Genomic DNA, 8,803 nt, shown 5'->3' with positions numbered 1-8,803 from the left:
CACACACACACACACACACACACACGATAGATTTATTATAGGAATTGGCTCCATGTTTTTGGAGACAAAAAAAAAGTCCCAGAGTCTGCTATTCAAAACTGGATAACCAGGAGTGAGTGGTACAAATCAGTCCAACTCAGGGACTTTCCTGGTGGTCCAGTGGCTAAGAATATGCATTTCTTCTGCAGGGAGGGATGGGTTTGATTTCTGGTTGGGGAACTGAGATCCTGTATGCTGTGAGATACAGCTAAAAAATAAACAAACAAAAAACAATCCTACTCAGAAGGTCTGAGGGATAGAAATCAGGTGAGCTGCTGGTCTAACTTCCAGATCAAGGCTGGAATTCCTGAGAACTGTGGAGTTGCTTCTTTAATCTGGAGCTGAAGATCCATAAAGTAAGTGCTGTGGTGTCTGAGGGCAGGAAAAGATGTACATCTCAGTTCCATAAGAAAAAGAGAAATCCTCCTTCCTCCACCTTTTTGTTCTAATCAGGCCCTCATGGGTGCATGCTTCCATTGTTAAGGGAAAATCTTCTTTACTCAGTCTATGGATTCATATGTTAATCTCTGCTGGAAACAGCTTCACAGACACACCCTTAGCCCAGTAAAATTGACACAAAAAATTAGTCATAACATGGATGCAAATCTATTATCATAGATGTGGTTTGCAAGTATATTCTCCCAGTGACTGGTTTTTCATTTTCTAAGAGTATCTTTGAAGCAGCAACAGATGTGAATTTTGATGAAGGGTAGGTTATTACTTTTATATGTCTGTTTTTTGGACTTGTCTAAGAAATATTTCAACAAAAATTTATGTAAGTTCAAGTAGATAGTCTATATTTTCTCCTAAATGTTGTATGTTTTCATCACTTATGATTAGGTCTACAATCCATTTTGAGTTATTTTTAACATCAATTAGTAATTGAGAGTTATTTTTTTAATGGATATTACTTGTAATCAGCACCATTAGATAAAAGAACTAGAATTTCCACACTCAGTTCAGTTCAGTTCAGTTCAGTTCAGTCGCTCAGTCGTGTCCAACAATTTGCGACCCCATGAATGGCAGCACACCAGGCCTCCCTGTCCATCACCAACTCCCGGAGTTCACTCTCACGTCCAGAGAATTGGTGATGCCATCCAACCATCTCATCCTCTGTCGTCCCCTTCACCTCCTGCCCCCAATCCCTCCCAGCATCAGAGTCTTTTCCAATGAGTCAACTCTTCACATGAGGTAGCCAAAGTACTGGAGTTTCAGCTTTAGCATCATTCTTTCCAAAGAAATCCCAGGGCTAATCTCCTTCAGAATGGACTGGTTGGATCTCCTTGCAGTCCAAGGGACTCACAAGAGTCTTCTCCAACACCACAGTTCAAAAGCATCAATTCTTCGGCGCTCAGCTTTCTTCACATTCCAACTCTCACATCCATACATGACCACAGGAAAAACCATAGGCTTGACTAGACGGACCTTTGTTGGCAAAGTAATGTCTCTGCTTTTGAATATGCTATCTAGGTTGGACATAACTTTTCTTCCAAGGAGTAAGCGTCTTTTAATTTCATGGCTGCAGTCACCATCTGCAGTGATTTTGGAGCCCCCCAAAATAAAGGCTGACACTGTTTCCACTGTTTCCCCATCTATTTCCCATGAAGTGATGTGACCAGATGTCATGATCTTAGTTTTCTGAATGTTGAGCTTTAAGCCAACTTTTTCACTCTCTTCTTTTACTTTCATCAAGAGGCTTTCAGTTCCTCTTCACTTTCTGCCATATGGCTGGTGTCATCTGGATATCTAAGGTTATTGATATTTCTCCTGATAGTCTTGATTCCAGCTTGTGCTTCTTCCAGCCCAGTGTTTCTCATGATGTACTCTGCATATAAGTTAAATAAGCAGGGTGACAATATACAGCCTTGACACACTCCTTTTCCTATTTGGAACCAGTCTGTTGTTCTATGTCCAGTTCTAACTGTTGCTTTCTGATTTGCATATGGGTTCTCAAGAGGCAGGTCAGGTGGTCTGGTATTCCCATCTCTTACAGAATTTTCCACAGTTTATTGTGATCCACACAGTCAAAGGCTTTGGCATAGTCAATAAAGCAGAAATAGATGTTTTTCTGGAACTCTCTTGCTTTTTCCATGATTCAACGGATGTTGGCAATTTGATCTCTGGTTCCTCTGCCTTCTCTAAAGCCAACTTGAACATCTGGAAGTTCACCATTCATGTATTGCTGAAACCTGGCTTGGAAAATCTTGAGCATTACTTTACTAGCATGCGAGATGAGCGCAATTGTGTGGTAGTTTGAGCATTCTTTGGCATTGCGTTTCTTTGGGATTGGAATGAAAACTGACCTTTTCCAGTCCTGTGGCCACTGCTGAGTTTTCCAAATTTGCTGGCATATTGAGTGCAGTATTTTCACAGCATCATTTTTCAGGATTTGAAATATCTCCACTGGAATCCCATCACCTCCACTAGCTTTGCTCCTAGTGATGCTTTCTAAGGCCCACTTGACTTCAAATTCCAGGATGTCTGGCTCTAGGTGAGTGATCATACCTTCATGATTATCTTGGTCGTGAAGATCTTTTTTATACAGTTCTGTGTATTTTTTCCACCTCTTCTTAAATCATCTGGCCATGGTGGGTGTGTGCTAAGTCACTTCAGTCATGTTTGACTCTTTGCGACCCTGTGGACTGTAACCTGCCAAGCTCCTCTGTCCATGGGATTCTCCAGGCAAAGATACTGCAGTCTGTTGCCCTGTCCTCCTCCAGGGGATCTTCCGGGCCCACGCACCAACCTGCATCTCCTGTGGCTCCTGCATTGCAAGCAGATTCTTTACCACTGAGCCACTGAGAAAGCCACATTGGCCATATATAGAGTCAATTTGTAGACTTGCTATTCTGCTCCATTTTGGGATTTTATTTGTTTTTAATTTTTTTTTTAATCTGTAAGCCAAAACCTCATTGTCTTGATTTCTTCAGCTTTTTAGTAGCTCCTGAAATCAAGGAGTGTAAGTCTTATTTGCTTTTCTTTTCCAAACTCTTTTGGAAAAACAATTAACTTTAACAAAAAAACTTTAACTTCCATGTATGTTTTATAATAATGTCATTTTTTTTGTCAAAATGTTGTCAGTTTTACCCCCCGCAATTTAAAACTTATGGGACTTTGTTTTTGCATTGAGTACATGTGTCTATGTAAAGAGAATTGATCACTTAATACCAATTTTGGCATTCTGTTGTTAGACTTAAATCCCCATTATGGGTCATATTTTTCAACCTCTTTGCATCCCTGGTAATTTTGTTGATTTCACTGCAGTTACTGTGGGTTTAATATTCTTGGGTGCTAAATAACTTTGTATTCTATTAAACAATGCTAAGGTTTGTTCCAGAATGCAATTAAGTTATTTGCAGATTTGCTTTATCTTTTTGAGATCTGTTTAAGCTCTGTTTTGGCTCCATTCAAAGACTTTTTTATTTTTTAACTTTTTATTTTATATTGGAGTATAACCAATGAACAATGTTGTGACAGTTTCAAGTGGACAGCAAAGGGACTCAGCCAAACATATATATATGTATCCATTCTCCCTCCTAGTCCTTCCCATTCAGGATTCCACATATCATTGAGCAGAGTTCCCTGTGCTACAAGCAGGTCCTTATTGATTATCCATTTTAAATATAGCAGTGTATACATGTCCATCCCAAACTCCCTAACTATCCCTTCCCCTCATTCTTCCCCCTTGGCAACCATAAAGTTCATTCTCTAAGTCTGTGAGTCTGTTTCTGTTTTGTAATTATGTTCATTTGTATCTTTTCTTTTTAGATTTCACATGTAAGGAATACCAAACTATATTTTTCCTTCTCTTGTCCAACTAACTTCTCTCAGTATGACAATCTCTAGGCCCATTAGTGTTGCTGCAAATGACCCTATTTCATTCTTTTTAATGGCTGAGTAATATATGTACCACATCTTCCTTATCCATTCCTCTGTCGATGCACATTTAGGTAGCTTCCGTGTCTTGGCTACTGTAAACAGTTTTGCAATGAAAACGGGTGTATGTATCCTTCAGACTGTATTTTTGTTTTATGAAATCTCACCACTCTAGGTGGACTGAGCATGAAACATATCCCATGTTTTGTGACATCTTGGAATCCCAATTCTATTTTGACCAGACTCAGGATATTTCCTCACATCTATTAATATCCACAGATCAGTACACAAACAAACTGGATGTTCTCTCTCTTTCTCTTTTCTCTCCCTTTTCCTTCCCTTCTGTTCATCTCCCTTCCCCTTTTCTTCTCCTTCTCCTCTCCTATTCTTTCTACTTCCACTTGTTTTTTTTCTTCCTCTGTCTGTGTCTCTGTGTGTGTGTCTCTCTCCTTCTCCCTCCTTTCCTCCCTTCTGCCTTCTCTGTTCAATTCCTCCTACTCAGTATTATCACTTACAAATTATGTCTGACTTGACTTTCCCAAGATCTAATCTTGATCTCCTTAATCCCATGCTCTGTGGCCTGAAAACTGACTCCAGTGATTAAGCAGTGGCAATCCTAGGATTTGCTTCATTTTTTTTTTTTTCTTTTTTTTATCCTTTAAAGAGGCAAAAGGATCCTTCGATGCTTGTAGTCCAATGTCTGAAAATTCTTGTTTCATGTAAATCCTGTTTCTTACTGTGGACAGCAAGAGAGCAAGTCTCATAGCTATTAATCCTTTATTTGAGGGAATTACAAATCATAAAATTGACTAGACTTGTAGTTGACCTGTTTTACTCAACTTTAAAAACAGCTATGAATTGATATAATATTAAAGTTGATATAAATGTCTATCATTTTTATCAAACATATTCATATACCAGTGAAGTGACATAGATTTATCAAAAGTACAGCATTAGAATATACTTCCAGCCTCTCTCTCATCCTTTCCCCCTCAAATGAAAGAGACAGTATTAATTTGAAGCTGATAATTATATGTGTAAAGTCTTATGACTATTCTGAAAAAAATACACTTTAAAGAATTTTACTCACTGACATCATATAAGTGGAAATTTACTGATTTTTAACAGAGAAACAAATATTTGCCCATTCCAGGTAAAAATTACCTATCACTTACTACATTTCATCTTGGATATATGACTCTATTCAGTTCAGTCCACACCAACAGCCTTTTCTATTGCCTGTTTTGTGCTAATGTGTCATAAGTTTTCAAGGACATTCTCAATTTCTGACTTTGAATCCTGTTTTCAGACATTTTGTTGATACTTTCATTTGAGTCTCTCTAATCATAAGGACTTACAAGGAATTTTTTTTTTCTATCAACACACTTTAATATAGACTCCTTTACATCTATTTATGCTATATATCACTGGATGAATTTCTGGTTGAATTTTTATAGATCTTCAGTAATTTTTGATTTATAAAATAGAAATTTTAATTAATGTTTCAGCTTCCTTGATTTTTAACTATTGTATTTCTAAATAGACTTATTCCTTATATATTACTCTACATCCAAATGATCAATAGAAATCATGATATATGCCTTATACTGTGAATATAGAGAGAAGAGACTGTGGAAAAAAGAATTGTTTAATTCAAAGATTTCTAAACTTTACTTGAGCATGAAACAATTTTGTTCATAGCACATGTAGTCACATCCTGCAGAAACATGTTCTGTGGAACCTCACACTGGGAATGCTGATTAAATATAAATCTCATAAAGCTACTAGATTTGGATTAGATGAAAAGGAATAAAAATCTACCAATTTTAAACAGGCTAGAAATAAAATATTTACAATAATATTTATCTTCTTTTAAAGGGTTTCTTGTATTTGAATTATGGATAATTATATTTTTCAGAGGTTGCAGAGTAAGGAGTTGACTAGAAAAAGCTGCAAGAGGAAATTATTTGGGACAATAGAGTAATTCTATATCTAGTCTGTGGTGGTAGTGTAACATAACTCTATAGGTATTTATTAGAATTTATAGAACTGTAAACCAATAGGAATAAATTATATGGTTTATAAATTATGGATAGATACATAGATGAATGTAATTCTGTTTTAGGGAGAAAACACTGCCTTTGAATTGCATTCACTTGTGGAAGTAAGTCTATAGCTATTTTAATGTCTTATTCATATAACCCCCTAGCTATATTTTCCATGAACAGGAAAGACAGTGTTTAAAGTGTTTAGAGATTTCTTGCATACAAAATAGCCTGAAGATATTGGGGAAGAATAGCAATTATTCCCAATATGCATAATATTACTTAGGTAAAGAAAACATGTACATTTCTGTTTTTTCCACCTCAAATACATAATCTCATATTTGGAAAACAAGTGGGGGGGCAGACAAAGGCTAAATTATTAGCATTTTATTTGTGTAATAGCATTAGAAGAAATGCTGTTAGTTTAAATTAAAGCATAGCAAGGCACTTCTGCATAATTCAAGCAAACAAATTAACAAATAAACTCCAGCCTTCTTATTGTTGCTTCCTAAATTTCCAGGCAGCTTAAAGATGATGAGAAAACTATTTTATAATGAAGGGTGATCATAAGAGAACAGAGGTGAAAATATAGGAAAACTCGCTTTCTAGATGATAGATAGAAGATGCAGCCAAAAGTCTAATTCTTTGAAGAACTTTAAGCACTGTTAATTATAGAAAGAAATGCAAAAATATATTTCTTAAGATAAATTTGTTTGAAAGAAAGGTCTTTCTGAACTCTTTTATTTCCATTGTGTTCTTTCTTAATGCTTCAGGTAAGCAAAATAATCAGCCACAGAAATGTGATGTTTAGGTAATACAGAGAATACATAGGCCAATTATAGAAACCTGCTGTTAGAGCTGCGCTTGCAATGAGCATGCAGAAAACAATTGTCTATGCAGCAGAAGACATACTGTTCATTTAAATGTCCTTATACCTGCATGAGGAAATGTTTTCTGTGAGTTTTTACAATAAATTGAATTGGCAAAAGACTATATGAATCTCTCCTCTTTCCTGAATTCCTAAAGGTACTACAAATCACTTAAATAGTAATGAGAACTAACATTTATGTTAGGTGTTTGCATACATTTCTCCAATTCTCACTAAACTGAATGTGCATAGGACAAAATTGAGAATATTGAAAACATGATTTAATTATCTAAGATATGAATTTTGTGAAATATATAATAGGTTTTTATACCTAGATTATATGATATAAAAGCCTGTTCTTTTGTTCATTGATGGAATTATTAAACAAATATTTATTGATTGCCATTCTTACTCCAAGCATTTTACAGGTATCAAAACATTGTCTCTGTGTCCATTTAGAACACATTGGGGAAGGAAAGAAAAACACTGAAAAAATATAAAAATCACTTTGCTATTTTATTCATGATTGCTGATATGAAGAAGACATAAATAGTGCTTTGAGAATGTATTACCAAAAGTTGTAATCTAATGGGTGATGGTGGATAAGGCAATGGCACCCCACTCCAGTGCTCTTGCCTGGAAAATCCCATGGACAGAGGGGCCTGGTGGGCTGCAGTCCATGGGGTCGCTAGGAGTCGGACAGGACTGAGTGACTTCACTTTCACTTTTCACTTTCCTGTGGAGAAGGCAATGGCAACCCACTCCAATGTTCTTGCCTGGAGAATCCCATGGACGGGGGAGCCTGGGTGGCTGCCATCTATGGGGTTGCACAGAGTTGGACACAACTGAAGCAACTTAGCAGCAGCAGCAGCAGTGGGTGATGGTGAAGGAGGGCTATCTACACAGACTAATGTGAAAATGTATAAGATAACAGTGTTCCAGAGAGTAGCATCTTAAATTTTGAGCTGATTTAGGGAGCCACTACATTATTTGAAATGATTTCAAAAGTGGATGTTGTTATTTTTAAAAAAACACATAATAAGCATTTTGTATCAGCCATTATCCTATTGATAATTATTTTAGAAGTTCTTTCACCAAAGCTTTTCTCCAAATTTGCTGCCAGTGTAATTTAAGGTACCAATGAATAAATTTCCATACTTTCATTACACTGACTGAATTGATAAATATAAGGAGATAGGCAATTCAGTCCAAAGTCAACTCTTCTTTTGAGGTTCAAGTGAAATGCCATCCTCTTTGTCATGGTTTGCTTAATTAATCTTTCCATCTGATTTTTCCAATATGTCACAGCTATTCTTGCAATGATGTGAAACAAATCACCTCATGCTCTGTGACTTTTAACAATTGATGCTTATTTCTTATTCATAAATCTATAGGGCTTGCTGATCCAGACTGTGGATCTAGTTTAGCTGTGCTTTGCCAATCCACATTCTCCTTGAATTAGCAGAAATCTGAGACACATCCTTTTTGTGGCAGATACAGTACCAAAAAGTAGTTTTGCAAAAAGACATAATACTTCTTGGGGGACGTCAGTGGTAGCTCGGAAGATAAAGAATCTGCCTGCAATGCAGGAGACATGAGTTTAATTCCTGGTTTGGAAAGATCCCCTGGAGAAGGGAATGGCAATCCACTCCAGTTTATTCCCTGGAAAATTTCATGGAAAAAGGAGCCTGGTGAGCTATAGTCCATGGGTTCTCAAAGAGTCAGACACGAATGAACAACTAACACATATAGTACCTTATTTTTTTCATTTTGCTATGGTGATTGCAGCCATGAAATTAAAAGATGCTTACTCCTTGGAAGGAAAGTTATGACCAACCTAGATAGCATATTCAAAAGCAGAGACATTACTTTGCCAACAAAGGTCTGTCTAGTCAAGGTTATGGTTTTTCCAGTGGTCATGTCTGGATGTGAGAGTTGGACTGTGAAGAAGGCTGAGCACCGAAGAATTGATGCT

Source organism: Bison bison, unplaced genomic scaffold (genome assembly GCF_000754665.1).
Source record: "Bison bison bison isolate TAMUID 2011002044 unplaced genomic scaffold, Bison_UMD1.0 scf7180017864491, whole genome shotgun sequence".
In the NCBI taxonomy this organism is placed as follows: domain Eukaryota; kingdom Metazoa; phylum Chordata; class Mammalia; order Artiodactyla; family Bovidae; genus Bison; species Bison bison.
This window is presented reverse-complemented; position numbering follows the sequence as displayed.